Source organism: Electrophorus electricus, chromosome 4, assembly GCF_041902795.1.
Source record: "Electrophorus electricus isolate QZ-2024a chromosome 4, ASM4190279v1, whole genome shotgun sequence".
NCBI classification, from domain to species: Eukaryota; Metazoa; Chordata; class Actinopteri; order Gymnotiformes; family Gymnotidae; genus Electrophorus; species Electrophorus electricus.
Window position 1 is genome coordinate 2,426,385 of NC_137500.1, and position 19,690 is coordinate 2,446,074.

Here is a 19,690-nt window from a genome sequence, read left to right on the forward strand (position 1 = left end):
AGTCCAATTACGCATTCTGACACTGAAGTCATAGCAGAGATCCTTTTTTTTTTGCTGTTTTGTAGCAAGGGAATCTGGTATTGCAAAAAGTGTTGCAGTGCTGCAGTCCACCAAGAGTGCAGGGTCATGGTGATTCCTGCACTGATGAGGACATCTGCAAAATCCTGGATTTATATAAGAATGAGATGCAGCCTGCTAAGTGCAGTTCATCTGAAATATGTCAGGCAAGCCAGAGTTTGCCTGAGTTTGCACTCAAAGATTCAGAGTGACGAGGTCAGCAGCTGCACCTCCTTCCCAGTACTGAAATCAGTCTGAAATCAGCACAGCAACAACGACGTCTCCGAGATTCCTTACCACAGTCAGGTAGTGAGTGCACAAATGCATCACTGCAGATAGCACGAGGTACAGCCACCCAAACTGATTTGAACCTTAGCACAGGACAAAGCACTATCAGTGTCATCAACAGACTTGCAGTGTGCTGCTGCTAATATTGCAGAAACAATTGTTGATGCTTTGGATAAGCTTGTTGAATCAAGCGTGATAGAGAGTGAAACTGACTCTCCTACTATATTTAGTGACCTTGATTCATTTTCTTGGGTTTCATCCCCATGTAGCCTAAGTGGATCTGATATTTCAGAAGTTCCAACAAACTCTGGCTTGTTTAAGAAGGTGCATAGGTATCTTCAGGCCATATTCATGAGTTCTTTTAAAGAGCAGTCCTCTATCAAATGTGAGAGCCAGCCAACCTCCCACCACTCTGCTTTGCAGCTCTCTAATGACCATGGTGTTTCCCTGGTTGATGATCTTATTATAACAATATAATAACAATATAATTATATAACAATATAATCAATGAGATTATAAATGTTTATTACTCAGAAATATAATCTGAGTTTTAAGAACCTGTGAGACCTAAAGGTTCAAAAGAGATTTTAGTCTCCCAGCATGAAGTGCATGGTATAATGGAGAGTTTGGAAAAACTCACAAGTAGCAGAGCTTCATCCAGGAGCAGTGTGAAGAACTGAGATCTAGGAGGAAGGAAGGACATTTCATTCTCTAAGATAAAAATGGTTTTTAATGAAGATATTCCTGTAGGCTGCTCTTCAAATCAGGTTGAGGGATTTTTCAGCAAGGAGTTCCAAAGTAAAGCAACACAGGTAATGAGATGGACGGCAACATTCAAGTACCTCTGTAGGGTAAGGCAAGTCCTCAAGACTCAGTTGACTGGGAACAATAAGATCATGACCATAACACGTATGCCATGCCAGTCATCAGCTATCCAGCAGGCATGATAAGCTGGCAAAGAGAAGAACTGCAAGCTGCCAACATCAAGGCCAGGAAACAATGTATGGAGCACTCCACCCAAAAGCTGCAAATAGCAAAAGGAATGAGGGTGAAGTTGACTAACAAATCCACTGTCCAGGGTGAGACATGAAACGTTCATGAATACATCTAAGCAATGGCCCCCAAGGATGAGCTGATGGTGTGCCTCAGTGAGATGTCAGATGGGCTCACCATGGAAGTAGAGGAGGTTCCATGGAAAGAGATGCCCCTCAATGAAACAAAGCGCCAAGTGATAGCAGAAGTTGTCGACTAAAGACAATCCTTCCAATAAATGGAAAAGGCAGAACTGAAGGACAGCACAGAGTCAGTAATCATGGCAGCACAAGATCAAACACTAAGCACTAGGCAGATGAAGCAGAGGTGTATAGCACCAGAGAAGACCCAAGATGTAGTCTGTGCAAATGAACCTCTGAGGTGATCTAGCACCTAGTACCAGGATGCAAGATGCTGGCAAAGAAAGCAAACATTGAAATAAACATGCAAGTGGCAGATCATATACAGAAACATATGCATGGCATATGAGCTGGAGACCAAATGTGAAGAAGCACAGAGTGATGGAGAACAACAAGACTAATATCCTGTGAGACCATGAAATCTAGACAGACATAAACAAGGAGTAGTAAAGCAACCAGATATTGTGATAGTGGGCGAGATGCAGAGAACAGCAGTGGTAATAGATGTCGCAGTCCCAAGTGATGGAAACATCTAATAGAAGGAATATGATAAGTTGGATTAATAGCAGGGAAACAAAGAATCAATAAAGAGATGGTGGAAATTAACACCAAGGTTGTGCCAGTGGAGATATGAGCAGTTGGGGCTGTGACCCCTAAGCTGTAGAACAGCCTCCATCAGATCCCAGACAGGACATCCTCAACCTCAGTGCAGAAGAGCACAACAGGAACAGCAAAATACTGCACTACATCTTTAAACTCCCAGGCCTCCAGTAGTATGAGTATGAGGAACAAGATATAACCACAATCTGGAAGGGTTATTTCAAACATATTTTTCATTTCATTACTCCAAATTCCTGCAGTAAAGACACTTTAAATTTACAAAATCATGAGCATATAAGGAAGTGTTCTTAAATAACAATTTGATTAGTTAATTTTACAAGTTGTATATAAGGAAATGAATGCACATTTAACAGGAGTTTGCAATCCCATTTCTCAGAATTCCTACAGTGAATAAAATTGAAAGCCATAGAATGGGTACATGAGAAAGTGTTCTTCAAGAATTTAGTGGTCTGATAGTAATGTGATTGGCATATTTTATAGGGTTTATAAAGCTTAATAGACATTTTACATGAGTTTGCTGCCAAAGTTTTGCTGCTGGCAAACAGGCACGGATGAACTACAGGAATATAGACATTGGTTAAATGACCATCTACATTTAATTATTAAGGACCTTGGACACAATAAATCAGATGAGAAAATGTTTTTGTCAGTTTCTACAAATATTTATTTTTTGATGGTAATGTAGCAGAGGGAGTAGATCTATATTATTAATGCTGCAGAAGGAGTAGATCTACATTATTAATGCTGCAGAAGGAGTAGATCTTCATTAATTTTTAATTAGCTATGTCTGATATGTATAGTACAGTTATGTCTGCCATACATAGTACTGTGTAAAAGTCTTAGGCCAAAATACTGTGTTTGTGGAGTTATGGAAATCTGCTGAAATAGTCAATACAAGAACAATAAACAGGCCTGTTTATTTGCTTAAAGAAAAATGGCGTCACTGTGTTAAATTCTCCTGAGTTGCTTCAGATTTTACCTGATTTTAGATTTTGATCTCATATGACCCCAGTTCTGATGAGGATCAGACTGGTCTGTACATGTAGCAAGGAAACAGATCTGGAGCTTATTAATGTTTTAGTGTTTCATTTAAGTCAGTGCTGTGCTGAAAGATGTTTGAGTCAGAAGGGCACAGTTGGAGATGGTGCAGGAAGAAACACCCACCAGGAAACACCGTACCTCCATTAAACACCATCTACCCATACCTCCATTAAACACCATCTACTCGTACCTCCATCAAAAACACCATCTATCCATAAATCCATTTAACACCATCTACCCATACCGCCATCAAAAACACCATATACCATCTACCCATATCTCCATCAAAAACACAATCTACCTGTACCTCCATTAAAAAATATATATATACCTGTACCTCCAACAAAAACACCATCTACCCGTACCTTCATCAAAAACACTATGCACAAATCCATAAAAAACAGCATCTATCCATACCTCCATTAAACACCATCTACCTGTACCTCCATCAAAAGCACTATCTACCTGTACCTCCATCAAAAACACCATTTACACATACCTCCATCAAAACACCATCTTCCTGTACCTCCATCAAAAACACACACTTAATTGTGTTCTTATTTTTTTGCCTTAATGATGTATTGTAGTAGTATTGATTTATGTGTTGTATTGTGATGTACATGTAAATAAACAATCACTGCCATTTTAAATAGTTTATAATGTCTTGGGTGTCTGTTCATACCGTGGGTGCCTACAGTGTGTAAACAGACTTTTACACCTCCTATACAGAAATGAGTTGATTTACTGTTCCATATTTTATATTCCATTCCAAGTTATACTAGTCTGCACTGGTCTGTGTCCTGAACAATCTGCTGTACATATTTAAGACAAATTTCTAAAACATCATATAGTCAAGAAAGCACAGTTTGTATACCATTTTGGATGTTGCATTCATTTAGTCCTCTGAATATGTACACTAGGTATAAGTTCTAGTGTGTTATTGTTTACTCTTGGGGATGTTTGCACTGTACAAAGACTTGTGGGAGAGTGGACAACTCATGAGAAATGTTTGTGTACTAAACGTGTCTGTGTCTCAACTCAATTTCAGATGTTCACATCCTTCCGTGAAGGTGAAATTAATGTAATGTTTAATATTTTAAGTTGTATTAATGAATACAGTTATGATGGAGAAGATCTCATCTTGTTACGAGCCCCAGGAACAACCCTCAGCCCTGCATAGCCATGCCCACTCGCACACACCCTCGATCTGACTCACCGGAATTCTAGCACAAACCTGAATCCCATTCCCCTCATTACCAACCCTTTATAAACTTCCCTTCCCTGTGCACACATTGCAAAGTATTGTTCCCATGTGCCATACCGAGCGTTTCCTCATCCTGTGTGCTTTCCTGACTCCTGCTTGGCTTCTAGACTTTCTCTCCTGCCTGACCCCCGGACACCTCCTGAACGCTACCCTGTATATCGACCTCAGACCAACCTGACTATGCTTACCCATGTTACTAAACGTATCTGTTTGATTGCATAAATAAACCTCCACAACTGCATCCACTTCAGGGTTTGTGCAATCATTACAGAATACTTCACCATTTTCATGGATCCAGCAGAGGTACAAAACAGACTGGTCCAGCATGAGGTTTCCATGGCCGAGGACATGAAACCGTTCAGAGACTTTCACAGGTCATACTTACTGTGACTTCAGTGACTCCTTCACTCATTGCATTCCCATGGCCACCCAGAACGATTAGATGGCTCTCCAGATCGATGCAAGAACTTCCTGTTGCAGTGTTTCATGTATTTCTCCCATTATTCCATGTACTTCATCACCGACAAGGACCCTGTACAGTTTGTGCTGTTGCTACTAACTGGTGAGGCAGGGGCTTGGGTAACCGCCCTCTGGGATAGCCAGGACCCTTTCTCCGGGACTCCAGGCGGAACTTGCATGCTGAGGGGAGTCAACTACACTGTCCGATTTTATCAAACTTGCTATTGGATAACCTATGACAGACCCATCAGCCATTACAACGTGTACCCCGGGCTTTCATATCAGAGGATTCTGACGATAGATCCGGTGGGGTCCCTGAGCCTATGCAAGTGAGTTGCTCACGCCTCACCCCTCAAGAACGTGCCAGACGATTCGCCGGTGGATTGTGCCTGTACTGCGGTGCTAACGGCCACTTCCGCTACAGCTGTCCTGTATGTCCCCATCCCCGTTGAGGGAATGGGAGGTCTCCTACGTTCAACACACACATAAGAACATCACTACTGTATCTGACTTGTCAGCTTACACTCCCTGTAGTCCTTAGGGCTGATGGTAACAGTGTTTCTCTATCTACCTTAGTGGATTCCGGTGTAGCAGGGAATTTTTTAGATGTTGGGTTAGCTACATCACTGGGAATCCCTAGAGTCACCTTAAATCCTCCATTATGTATTCATTCTCTTAATGACCAACCCAAAGGTGAGGGTATTGTCCGACACAAAACTGTCCCAGTCACACTAAAGATTGGGTTGTTCCATTGCGAGTCGATTCAGTAATTGCTTCTGCCCATGTCCTGTGACTCTGTCATCCTGGGCTTTCCCTGGCTGTGGATCCATGACCCTTGTATCTCTTGGTCCTTGGCTGAACTAACATCATGGAGTGCACACTGCTTCCAAAACTGCATGTCTTTGCCTATTTTCTCCACTACAGTCATGAGCCCTGAGCCGCCAGCACCCCAGTCTGTCCCTCAGCTCTATAGAGCCTTCGCTGATGTGTTCTCTAAGGTTAAAGTGACTAAACTCCCACCTCATTGATCTTGTGATTGTGCTGTAGAGCTCCTTCCTGGGGCTCCCCTACCTCGCAGATCTAAGCCTCACCCGCTTTCCTGACCTGAAACGGAGGCAATGGAGGCCTACGTCAGTGAGGCACTGCAGCTCGGGTTCATATGGCCCTCTGCTTCACCAGTCGCTGCTGGATTCCTCTTTGTGGAGAAGAAAGGAGGGGGTTTAAGGCTGTGCATCCATTATCGGGCCCTTAACGAGGTGACAATGAAGTATTCCTATCCTCTTCCCCTCATCTCTTTAACCCATGAATGACTATTAGGGGCTACCATCTTCACAAAATTAGACTTGTGTAATGCCTACAACCACATATGCATATGTGAGGGTGATGAATGGAAGACAGCCTTCACCATGACACGAGACCATTATGAATACCTGGTAATGCCATATGGCTTATCTAATAGTCCCTCTGTTTTCCAGGCATTTATGGATAATATATTTCAGGACATGATAGACAAGTTCCTGATTGTCTACATAGACGACATCCTCGTGTTTTCCCAATCAGAAATGGAGCATGTGGATCATGTAACGGCCGTCCTGACGCATCTCCAGCAAAATCAACTGTAAGCCTGTAAGGCTGAGAAGTGAGTTCCACAGTAAATGTGTCACCTTTTTAGGGTGTACTCTCAAACCGGGAGCCCTCTCCATGGACCCTGATAAGGTAACTGCTATACATAGTTCGCCTAAACCCACCACTGTCAAGGAGTTGCAATGTTTCTTGGGTTTTGCCAACTTCTAATGAAGGTTCATTCAGGGGTTTGGCACCATAGCTGCTCCCCTTTCAGACCTCCTAAAAAATAAGCAGGGCAGAAAGCAGCTGCAGTGGACCTCGGCCATGGATCAGGCTTTCCTAACCTTGAAGGGGGCCTTTGTTTCAGCACCCGTTCTCCAACAGCCCGACCCTTCTCTTCCTTTCATTGTGGAAGTGTATGTATATATATATATATATAATTTCATTATGCACCTGTTTCTTTCCTCAGTTTGGACAGAGCACTCACAAAACCATTTCACTGCGAGTTATACTGTGTATGACTATGTATGTGACAAATAAGCCAAACTTGAACCTTGAAACATTCACTCAGCTGCAGACCATCCAGAAATGTTTGTGAGAGTTTGCACTGAGATCCTCCAAGTCTCACTCCATCACTGTCCAGCAGAGGTTAGACACATTTTTGCTGACCTACCGTAACACTCCACATCAGGGCTGCAGTTGCGTACTCATCTTGATGCTCTGAGACCCAGTGTACTGTCTGCTGTAGGGAGCCTGTTCTGTTATGGGGCAGAATATTCTCCTGAACTGACTCGAGGTAAGATGCAGTCTACCCGCTACCTCTAGAAAAAAAGATAGAGAATTGTAATTACTAAGACTTTCTTAGTAAGGTGGGAGGAAATGTGTATTGCTTAAACTTGCTGCTATCTATATTCACCACTAGGTGGCAGTGTTATTCACATAGCTTGGGTGAATGACCTAGTAAAAAGGAGAGTTCCAATTCAACTTCCACGTGTCCATAGTGTTATTGAATGTAGACATTACATACTGTCTTTTCTAAATGTTCTACTGATGCAGACATAACACAGGTGTCATCAATACCAACATGATCTTCAATGTCAGGAAAACCAAGTGTAGAAAAATCATGACTGAATGTGAGAGTGCAGCACATAAGAGAGGATTACTGAGAGTTCTAAGAGGAGAGAGAGAAGAGGAGAGAAGAGGAGTGATTCTATCATTTATTTGATAAAGTGAATCAGACGTACAAACTAGTGCTGTGAGGTGAAATGTCAGTTGTCTTGTTTGCATATGTGAGCTGCTTCACTGCTCCACACACTTTAAGAGCTGTAGTGGTGATCAGAGAGTGTTCAGTCCTTTAACACACACTGACACACAGCACAATGATGATGTCACTCATTCTACTGCTGGGGACACTGGGACTCCTTATTCAGGGTGAGACAAACTGAAATAAGTTTAGTTTTCATTTTTACTTGGTTTTGGATGGTCATGTTTATTTGCTGCAATTTTAATTTTCAGAGTTACAATATTTTTAATTTGGATTTTATTTATTTAAAATTCATCCAAATTGAAATGTTATTATGTATGTGATTATTTTTTTTATAATTATTTGGGGAGATAATCCTGGCTCAATCTCCAGGATTCAGTCTGTTACCGCAGGACAGACTGTTACTATCAGCTGCAGGGCCAGTGAGAGTGTTAGCAGTTACCTCCACTGGTACCTACAGAAACCTGGAGAGGCTCCTAAACTCCTGATCTATGCTGCATCACACCGTCAGTCTGGAGTTCCAGATCGATTCAGTGGTAGTCTCTCCTTTACAGAATTTACTCTAAAAATCACTGGAGTCCAGGAAGATGCAGAAGTTTATTACTGTCAGCAGGGTTACAGCACTCCATTCACACAGTGTTAGAGCTCTGTAGAAAAAACCTCCCTCAGCTGTAGAGGAACTGCTCTGAATCAAACACAGACTGATCTGAGATCAGCTGCAGAGCTGCTAAATCTGGAATCACCTCAACTCATCATCTCCAAAACACTACAGTACTGAACTGCTTGTTCTTTTAAATTGTCATCATTGTGTAATGGACACTTACATCACTACATATGTAGCAGGTTAATGTCTTTCCTTTAAACCAACCCCTGATAACGTCCTGCTTCCACACTCAGGTTCTGGACAAAGGCAGTAATATATGAACATCACTGTGGTATATAAGGACAGGTGAACACTACCTAGTGAACTGGTCTGAGTTACTCTTGATTCTTTTAATCATTTTACTGCTGTTTTTAGCCTGGAGATCCTGGAAAATCTGCTGAGGAAATACTGTGTTAAACTGTCCAGACAGCAACTGGTATTTGAAGTTAATTCTTCCTTCTTTTTAGAATAAAATATTTTTTTTAAAGTCCTGCTTTGTTAATTTCTGGATAATTTAAGGTGATGATGGGACAGAGGGTGACAATCTAGAATAAACTGTTGAATTGTAGCTGAGTACATCATCCTGGGAATTTCACTCCAGGGAAAAAGTCACAATATTTACCATTTACACAAACTAAAGTTTTGCTATGCTAACACAAATAATGTATTATTAGTTTCATATGATTAATATATTACTGACGTTGAAATAAATAAATGAATTTTATTTGATCTGCATAAATACCTGCATAAATATATTACAAACAATACTTTTATTACACATTTTTTAAGCAGCATTAATACAATTATTATGTGAGAATGTGAGAAGATTTTGTGTGTGTGTGTGTGTGTGTGTGTGTGCATGTGTGTGTGTGAGGAGAGTAATGATAATGGTAATTAAAAGGACACATATCACAGTCTGAATACCTGCGGCAGCTCAACCACACAAACCACAGAGAAGGAGGAAGGAGGACGAGAACACCAGTAGACAGGAAGTCCTTCCTCCTAAAGAGTCCCCATATCAGGAGGTCCTTCCTCCTAAAGTCCCCACTTCAGGAGGTCCTTTCTAATAAAGAGTCCCCACATCTGCCACACATCTGGAGTGCTGTCTGTTCATGTACTTCCACACATCCACTGATATAAATCACCATTACAGAACAGAGAGTGAAGGGCTGCTTCTGAACTGTACTGGAAACACCTGCACCTCCACACTGAGGAACACAAGATTATCACAACATTTACCTTTATATTTAACTCATTAAGATGTAAAAGTGGGGACAGTTGCTCACATGATGTTGACCTGCAGGTGAAGAGCATGAGACAGTAGTTACGTCCTGTGTCCCCCCGTGTCATAAGTATGTGTGTGTGGATGTCTGTTCTCTCCAGTTAGTTTCCCCAGACCCAGTCCAGAGTTCCTCTACAGATCTTCATACTCACTGTCCAGTCCTGAAACAAGGCCCTGCCCAGAGGAGGGATATAAGGAAGTGTATTGGAGGAAGAAGAAAGAGAAAGATGATATTTTGGACACCTGTTTGTTCTAGTGACAGTTCTGATATTTGATTCAGTGCTTGGTCTCTTTCCCACTTGCTCTGATTCTGAGCTTGTTTGATCCCTCTAACTTGGCCACTGTTGTAAATTTGTATATAGTGTGTATGTATTTGTGTGTGCTCTGGAAAGCAGGGAAGGCCTGCCCTTATGATTGGGCCCTGGGTTATTTTCTCTGTGTTCTCACTTAGGGAGTTAATGCAGTCTTATCTTAGTATAGGATATTATCAGAGGATGGTTGTGATCCATCAGCCTGTGGGTTATGGTCCCAGCACACTTCCACTGCACCACTCTGCTCTCCTGCTAATAGAGAAATAATAAAATACCTACAAACTCACTGAAATGGGCAGAAGTGTTCAAGTATGTGACTGTTCATTCATTCATTCATGTATTTGCTGTCACGGCGTTGAGCAGGATGCACAGATTCCCTTGACGATGTGAAACATTTAATGACATGAAACATAAAGGACACGCGTGGCACTCACACATAATAACACTAATAGACAGGAACACACAAACAACAACGACAACATAAAATGGTACAAACGTTGGGTTATACTAACAGCGGCTACACACTCATTGACACTAACATTACACTAACACTAACAACGACCATCCATGAGGCCCACACTGACAGGGCTTTAAATAAACAGACATACACTCAACGTGAACCCTGTACAGGTGCGTGCCATCATGTAGGGGGCGTGACAACAAACATAATTCCCCCCCCATACCACATGACTCGTGAAGGGGGAACATTCCATGACATTTGCTAAATACATTTTTTATTTTTTATATAAACTTACTTAGTTAAGAATATAATTTTTATCCAATCTGAATATTGTTTTATTAGTAATTATTTCCTTTGCCTGAGTACATAATGTTCAGACAAAAAATTAAGAACTTAAAATAGTCTCTATTAATGTCAAATACCAGTCATAGTGAAAGAGAGCGAGAGCAGTGGGGTGAAACAGATTTGTGTTTACAGCCCTGAGAAACCTCCTCCTTCCCAGAATAGAACAACACTTTTTGCAGATGTTCAGCTTTCATTAGCCCAACTTACTCAAGCACAACATACCCCAGAACAACACACTCCAGTACAAAAAATCTTACAGTGCAGATAGTGAATAATAAAATAATACAAGAACAGACCAAGTTCAAAATGAAGCTTTATTGAAGTGAAAACAAAACTCAATAATTAAAACCAGCCGAGTGGTGAATTAAGAAAAAAGAGCATTCTTCAGACTATAAACTCCATTGATCAGGGCTGTATAAGTGTGTTACATTACATTACAACTAATTGAGGTCATCATGGAAGATGGTAGAGTTCCTCCTCCTCTTCCCTAAATGCGGCACTACCAGTCAGTTCTGTTCTTCTACTCTGGTCAGAACACTCTCCTTCACATCTTAGACATCCACTTTACAACTCACCAGCGCCCCTTGTGGAAAGTATGTAGACCGCAGGCACAACGGAGATCCTGTACAGAGGAGCGATTGAGAGCACTACACCACACACATGTTTATAAATATTTACATAAAATATACTAGATACTTCTTATTTATCATTCTCTCTTAATCTATTCATCAGTTCCAGTTATCCAATAATCAGCACACTGTACCATAGTTTTTTGACATTGTTTATATTAAATAGAAATACTATTTGACCTTTAAGAGTATCCATATATTACATTATATTATAAAGTTTATAGTTATCTAGTATGGTTGGTTCTGTTAAATATGGTTATATAAGAGGTATTCAGTGGAGTCATTACTTCAGACAGAGGCCACAGAGAGTATTTGGTAGATGTGTATTAATACAAACAGGCCACAGGGAGTATTTGGTAGACGTGTATTAATACAGAGAGGCCACAGAGAGTATTTGGTAGATGTGTATTAATGCAGAGAGGCCACAGAGAGTATTTGGTAGACGTGTATTAATACAGAGAGGCCACAGAGAGTATTTGGTAGATGTGTATTAATACAGAGAGGTCACTTTGCATGTGCAGCACCTGCTTCAGTTCTCTGGGAGTGTTTATAGTCCTGTGAGCTTAACACTTCATGACTGAGAGCTGCCTGCCCCAGAAACTTCACCCACAGCAACCATGACTTTGATCCCCATCTTCATCTGCACACTGGCCCTCTGGACTCAAGGTAAAAGATCATTTTATGCTTTGCTTTTGAGGTGAATAACCTAAAAAAACAGATGTCTTGTTTAATAAAATATTCTAAACCTTCTATTAACAGATATAAGCAACATAAGAAATGGAAAATAAAATATGATTTAAATTGGATTTGCTTTGTTTTGTTTTGTTTTTTCCCCCAGAATCCTTGTGTCAGGTGACTGTGACTCAGACTCCTGCAGTGAAATCTGCTCTTCCAGGAGACACAGTCACCATCAGCTGTAGAACCAACCCTGCAGTGTATAATAATCAACTTTTAGCCTGGTACCTGCAGAAACCTGGAGAAGCTCCTAAACTCCTGATCTACGATGCTACTAGCTTACAGTCAGGAACTCCAGCTCGTTTCAGTGGTAGTGGATCTGGATCTGACTTCACTCTGACCATCAGAGGAGTCCAGACTGAAGATGCAGGAGATTATTACTTTCAGAGTTTACACAGCATTGGTGGTAACTGGCTGTTCACACAGTGTTAGAGAGTCGTACAAAAACCTCCCTCAGTCAGACTGCACAGAGACTGCACTGCTGCAGCTGGGACCTACTGCAGGTGTGGAGGGGGAGGATGTGATACAGCACAATAACACACTCTGTGGAGGAGAGATGCCCCATCACACTCACTCACTACTGAACAACACACATCTAAAGAAAATAATTCTTCTAGGAACCACAACACACTCACTCAAGTCAACAAAAAAAACTATAATGAATCACAAAGACACAATACAGACAACACTGTTGCACTTCTGTTAGAGGAGAGTTTTGTAGATATATATGTACTTCTACTCCTGCTGTCTATGAGTTAGAAATGGAAGGTTTGAACATTAGTATGATCCATCAAGAAGAAACCCACCATTAAACACAATGCTAATGTTGCTGTTGACACTGACAGTGATAACAGCTCAGACTGAGCTGCATCACCAGAAACCTGGAGAAGATCCTAAACTTCTCCTGTCTCTCTTTTCTTTGAGCAGATGATCTCTCTGTTTCTGCTGGAGCAGGGGGAGACAAAACACTGCAGTTATAACAATAACAACAACATATGGAATTTATCTAGTGCTTATCAAGACCCCACAGAGGCACATTTACACACACCCAGTGCATGGAGCATCAGAAACCAGTCACAGCACTGCAGTACTGAGTCCTTTGGTCTCTTGGGGCAGTTGTTCTTATAATAGAGCAGGTAGTTATTAGAGAAAAGAAATCTCTATTAGTAGCATGACTGCTAAATCATTGTCAGTAATCTTCAGGAGATTCTGTCCTATTTAGAGGTGATGTAAGCACACACTAAAGCACTAATCACCATGTCTGTGCCTTCATCTGATTATTCTCTGCTACTGTGAAACACTTCTACCAACACATACTTTTCATGTCCATTCTAAATCTTTGTTAACAAGTAAAAGTGAAAAATGTAAGATCTTTAGGGTGTAAAGTTAAATAACCTCACTATACTTGCTTAAATAAACTTACTACACAATAAGATGAAATAATGCCACCAACTGAAACAATGACTTTTTACTAAACTGTCTGAAAACTTAAAATAAAATTTAATTTTCAGTAAAATTATTTCTCACACACACAAACACACAATGCTCTCTAGCACACTAGCACACACACATACACACACACACACACACACACACACACACACACACACACACACACACACACACACACACACACACACACACACACACACACACACACACACACAAGCACACAGAGAGTCGGGGTGGATATCATGTGAGTGTGGTGTATGTATGTTAAACCTGTACAGGTAGGGAAGATTTCTTTTTTCATGAAACATTTGTAAATATTTAGTCTTTTTTGGATAGAACAACTTTCTGCCTTCATAAGTGACCCATGAGAGTATTGTATTGAAACAGCCCAATTTGTGCTACAAAGAGATATAAAGCATGATGGGATTATTTTCTGGCAGAAATAAACTAAAAATGATGATATTGTGATATACTGAAAGGGCCAAAGATGGTTTGTCCTCCAGCCCCTGATGTTCCAAAAATACACCAACTTACTCGTGTTACAGTTTCTACTGAATGAAACGTGTAAATATCTTATTTTTTGGTTCCATAATATCTGGCTTTCTGCTTCCTTCTTTATTATGAGTAATGAAATGGCAGCTTTATCAAAGTTTAATCCTATACCTCATCACACATTGGCATTTCTGCTGTATAGAAATGTAGGACTTTAAAGGCATTTATTGTTATGAGTATTGTTGTGGGAAATGTTTTAATTAAGAGACTATAATGTTTATTCAAAAATTTTATTCCATTTTGATCAAATAACCGAGGAACATTTGAGTAATAAACACAGACTATCTAAAAGAACACTTCAGTACACATGTGGGAGTTTCATGCCTCAGCACACTGATATCTACTCAGTGTCTGTGTGACAGGAGACTGGGAGTCCTTGGTGGCCTCACAGGTCACTGTGTTCTTCAGCCACTCCTCCTTCTGGAGGGTCAGGGTGCTGCTCCAGCTGTAGAGGCCGTCCTTCTGCAGAAGCCCGGAGCTCTGGCTCACCCCCGAGCTCCAGCTGCTACCAGCCACCTTCCAGCTCAGCTTCCAGTCTGAGGGGAAGCCCTTGTTGGCCAGACACACGAGTGTGACCTTCTCCTGCTGCAGCTGTACACTGGAGGGGGGCAGGACCGTGAGGGTGGGCGGGGCGTCACCTAGGAGACACAACACAGTCTACAGCTCAGACAGGCAGGAACCGTTAGCAGGAAAATCAGTTGTGTTTCACTTCCTCTTCAGTGAGGAACAGAAGTCAGAAACGTATTAGATCAACTTTTTTTTTTTTTTCAATATTATTACCCCCTGGACATTAGAACCCCAATATATTTAATTAATGAAACATTTAAATAAATATAATGTATAGTCATACATAGATTAAAATGGAAGTATATTTAACAGATGGTGGTTCATCAGTATGCGAGTATTACGGTTAAAGTGCTTTGCATCGACAACCTCCAGTCCGGGACAAACACTTATACTAATGAAAATTAATCCAGTAGGCAGAATAAAGGTTTGATGAGGGATTTTGCTGAAACATTTATGCTTTTACTAAAAAAACGCTAATAATGTGGGCTGCAATAACACTGCAACGGTTAGGATAAATGCGCTAATAAAATCACCTTTAATGCGCTTTAATAAAGAGACCTTTATTACAAACAATACCTACTTAAAACTGTGATTTACTGGGAATAAAAAGTAAAGTTTTTCTTACGTCCAGTCTCCTCTCTTCACAGCGCCGTAGTTTAGCTTCAGAATTAGTGAACGATACAACCCCAAACATGCTTGTTTTTCTTTTCTTTTTGTGTAATGAAAGAAGTTATCAAAGATACTATATACATACAATATACAATTAGAAATAAAGATAAATAAAGATAGAAAAATAAAGACAGTAACTACATTAAGTTTGAATAAAGAGTGCAAGTTACTTAAATCCAAATGAGAGTTTTGTGCCGCTAAAAGTGCGCGTGTGTATGAACCTGTTTCGCAGAACTGAATTCGGTGATCCCTTTAAACTATTTCAGACTTATATCGTTAATGTTTATGCGTTAGATACATGTAGACTTTGTAGAATCATAGCAACTGATTATAAGAATTGTGTTTTTAGATATATTTATGTACACTAAAAACAATGTTTAATGCAATATCCAAATCAAGATAATTTATCTAATGACATAAATAAATGTGTTCTAGATGTATAATTTAGGAATTTGAGTATTTGTAACAACGTTTCGATCCTGCGGTATGCGAGTATTACAGTAAAAGTGAATTGCACCGATACAGTTGCAGTCAGGTACCGATATTTCTGACTTTTAAAATAAACCTTGTTGAGAGATATTCCTGATACATGTATGTTTTTACTACTGAACGACACTTAAGAAACTCTCCATCGGTATAAATTAAAAGGTCTATAAGGACATATCAATGGTTATGATATAGGAAGATACTTAACAAAGTCACAATTAGTCTATAAAAGAGTACGGGTAGTTAACAAAAGCACCGTGCGTTCTGATGCAACGTTACCTAATGTGGATTAATAGTGTCACCTAATGTGGATTAAAAGTTAAAGTCTACTTATGTCTAACTGACATATTTTGTTCCGCCACCGAAAGTCAACCACAGTGCTACAATCTCATTTCCAGGTATAAAAGGTTCCTGAAGACACTATTAGGAAGCTTTATGCTCAACCTTGTGTTTTCATTTGTGTGTTTGTTATTTGCTGTTCTGAGTGTTCTGTGCTCTGATCCTGTTAGTCTACTTCCACAGTGAGATTCGCTTTGGCCTTCTGCTTGTTCTGTTGCCCTTATATCTAGTGTATATAGTGTATACAGTGTCTATATTCTAGTGCATATAGTTTGTGTTCACTTGTGTCACTTCACACCAGGTGTAGGGTGGGGTGCTGTTTGTTTTGCAGTTTTGGGTTTGTCTCTGTTTTGTGTCTGGTGAGGGAGATAAGAAAGTGTGTATGTGTTTTGGTTTTCTCATTTTGTTTTGTTAGGTTTTGTAGCCCCACTTATGGTCAGTGTCACAAAGGTCCACCCTCCTCACGTCCCTGATGTCATGGTTTACCTGTCTTCCTGCACTCCCTGGTTCCAAGCCTTAGTTTCATTTTATCCACACTCGTCTGTTCCTCTATTCCACTCCTTGTTTTAGTTTCCACTCTTCCCATGTTCACCTGTATCTGTTTAGTGTCTGCTTGTCTTGCTTATCTAAGCCCTGTGGATTTGTCTTCTGGTTGTTTGTTATGGTGGTAAGTTATGTCTCTCTGTCAGGTTTGCCTTATGCCTGTTTTAATGTTGTCGTCATTGCTTTTCTGTGTATTCCAACCATGTGTTATTACCCTCAGCAGCCCTTAGCCTGTTTGTTTTACCCTTCGTGTCATGTTTCCTACATTTAATAAACCACCTCCTGCAATTGCATTCTACCTCTGCCTGTTCCTGTCGGAAGCATTAGTCAGTTTCTTTATTCTTGTTTGGTGATTTACCATTTTCAGTGTTGACCCATCTGAAGTCTTTCTGGTGTGATTTGTGCCTATTGTATTACACTATTATATAATTGATCATAATACAACAGTCACTGTTTCGTCCCTGATTTGTTCCATTTTGTTTACTCACATATCCATAATTCATACTCACTTTCACTTGCCAATTAACCCCAATTCATCATTTACTAATTTCTGTCACAGACCCTACCTGGACTGGGTCATAACAGAAATTAGGGGCTCATCCATTTTTGGTTGTGTGCATTTGTTGGGCATTTTTTTTCCCTGGGGAGTGTGAGATTGTTGCTAGCTGTTGGGTTAGGATGGTTCCTTTCAGAATAGTGGATTTCTCACTCTGCCCTACTTTGGAGGTATTTGATAGGTGTTGTAAAGACGGTCTTCATGCTACAGCAGATTTCTTTGACATAATGATACATTGGCCTCAAGGTGGAGATGAAGGCCATTTTGTAGGAAGTCTTGGTATTGGAGAATATCCTCCCATAAAGAAACAAGGTCCCTAAGGTTCCGCCTCAACCTCTTGGGTTAATCCCAGAGGCCTACCAGCAGAACTTCAGGCAACTAGACAAACACCCCTCTAAACTTATGTAGAATTTGTATGGGAAATCTGTGTAATTTGATAAATGGTGTGCTGCCAGTCAGTCAGAGCTTTCATGAGCTAAAGGAACTCATGTTAGAAGAATTCAAAATCTACACTCCCACACAGGTAGTGGTGTGTTTAAATAAGCAGAAGTATCGACTCTCTCAGACAGCTTTTGCTGCCAATGAATTCATGTTAATACAAAAAACTGCCTTTGCTTCTCTGCCTGTGCCAAAAAGAGAAACCCATCCTTGCAAGACTGTCCCATTACCCCACAGAAAAAGTTAAGTCCCTGGGAAACGGGCGTGTTTTTACTGTCACAAAAGAGGGCACTTGATAGCCGCTTGTTCAACTTTGATGCATACAAAGACATGAAAGGTAAATGCGGTCGGTCAGTTTTGTCGGTCCATTTTTGTTTATTGTGTTACAATTCATCCTATTCATCATTTAATAATTTCTGTCACTGCCCCTACCTAGACTGGGTCATAACATCTGTTTCAGCAACATGGAACTCAATGTGTGTCAGAACCCTGGACAGCTCCCAGAACAGAGCTAATGAGACCCAGGTGAAGCTCATCAGAGAGACACTCCTGAACTCACCCAATCCACTGATCTCCAATCAGCCCAGAGCCAGATGAAGAGCCAACTGTGCTGAGGGACGAAATGCTGTTGTCTCACACATTGCTCATCTTCTTTTCAGAGGCAGAGAGCCAGTGATCCCCAAAAGTCGAGAGAACTGAATGAACATGCAGATTTACAAAACACATCAGATTCTTACCCACACCTGGCCAAATATAAAGAATTTTCCTGATATATTCTTCTGTGTTTACTGTTTATCCTACAATGTATTGAACAGAAATAGCACAGGTCACATTGCACAACAGAAACCAACAGAAATAAACAATAAATACCTTATTACAACAGCCTGCTGATCATGTAATTAAAACAGAGGTAAGCTTCTCTCCTTGCACTGTCTGGCTTATCATTCATGTTGCGTTCATTTTGTAATAAACTGCGGTTGGATTCTCACAGTGACTCTGGGTCAGTGTTGTTATAGAGATGTAACCTGCTATGGGTAGAGAAGATCTCACCATGGAAGAGCAGGTGAGTAGCAGCCTGTGTAGAGTAGAGACGCTCACTGTCTACTATGGACAGTCTTATAAAAAGAAAAAATGGCATTTTCCTTCACAAAGTTGAATAAGGAGAGTTTGATACGTGGAACTGACATACTGTGAACCTCAAACACTATTTACTCCTCTTTCAAATACAAATACCACATAAGCCAAACAAGGCAGTAAAATGAGCCAATTCCAAAATCCTAGAATATTACACAACAGTCTTGACTCATTGATATTCATGCTCCTAAAAGTTGCATATGTCACATTCTAGCCCAGGTGACATTACCATCGACCTGCACAGTTAAAGCTTCAGCAGTTCTGAAGGTGTTGTGAAGAACAAAACAATGACAACAGACCAACAATGAAAATGGCAGATTACATACAGAAATGTACCATTCCAGGCTGTGAAGATGATGTCACACCCTTCCCAAGGAACCACACTGTTAATGGGCTTTGTTATTTTCATATTTAACAGGATTCCAGACAACTTTAATTCATATAAGCTAGTTTACTCTGCAGATTTGACTCCAAAGAATTTTTCAAACACTTACATTTTACATTTAAATTTTTGGCATTTAGCCGGAGCTCTTATCTAGAGTGATTTACAAAAGTATTTTGTCATCTTGTAATGTTCTGAGCACGTACAGAGATGGAGTCACTCACAGTAAGTCAGTTTCAGCTTTATTAGAGGACACATTTAGTTCACAAACAGAATCCAAAGTACATAAGCCAAGTTCATAATTCAGAAAAGCAATCCACAATGTAAACCAAAACAAATAGGGATCAGGCAAAGAGAGTAATCCAAAACACAGGTGTAGATTCAACAAACCAGAAGCAACACACAAAACAAAAAACGTAACACGGTTTGACAAGA

General features: G+C 40.4%; 2 long non-coding RNA genes and 1 pseudogene across 4 annotated transcripts in view; 2 read left to right on the plus strand and 1 right to left on the minus strand.

The window, feature by feature from the left end:
• LOC145657409 (uncharacterized) overlaps positions 1–10,245 on the plus strand; it is a 32,198-nt gene extending 21,953 nt beyond the window's left edge. Inside the window, exons 1-3 of one of the 3 annotated variants that reach the window (XR_014123044.1) lie at positions 7,744–7,899; positions 8,287–8,811; positions 9,250–10,245. This is a non-coding gene — a long non-coding RNA (uncharacterized LOC145657409). Of the gene's footprint in view, positions 1–7,743; positions 7,900–8,286; positions 8,812–9,249 lie in introns of those variants that run through there. The other 2 variants (XR_014123043.1, XR_014123045.1) reach the window with 2 other exon arrangements.
• Positions 10,246–11,741: 1,496 nt separating this feature from the next.
• LOC118240928 (uncharacterized) lies at positions 11,742–12,324 on the plus strand. The gene is made up of 2 exons (XR_014123496.1): positions 11,742–12,068; positions 12,241–12,324. It is a non-coding gene; the product is annotated as an uncharacterized LOC118240928 (long non-coding RNA).
• Positions 12,325–14,459: 2,135 nt separating this feature from the next.
• Positions 14,460–16,788, minus strand: LOC145657616 (immunoglobulin kappa constant pseudogene; annotated as a pseudogene).
• Between the last annotated feature and the right edge of the window lie 2,902 nt (positions 16,789–19,690).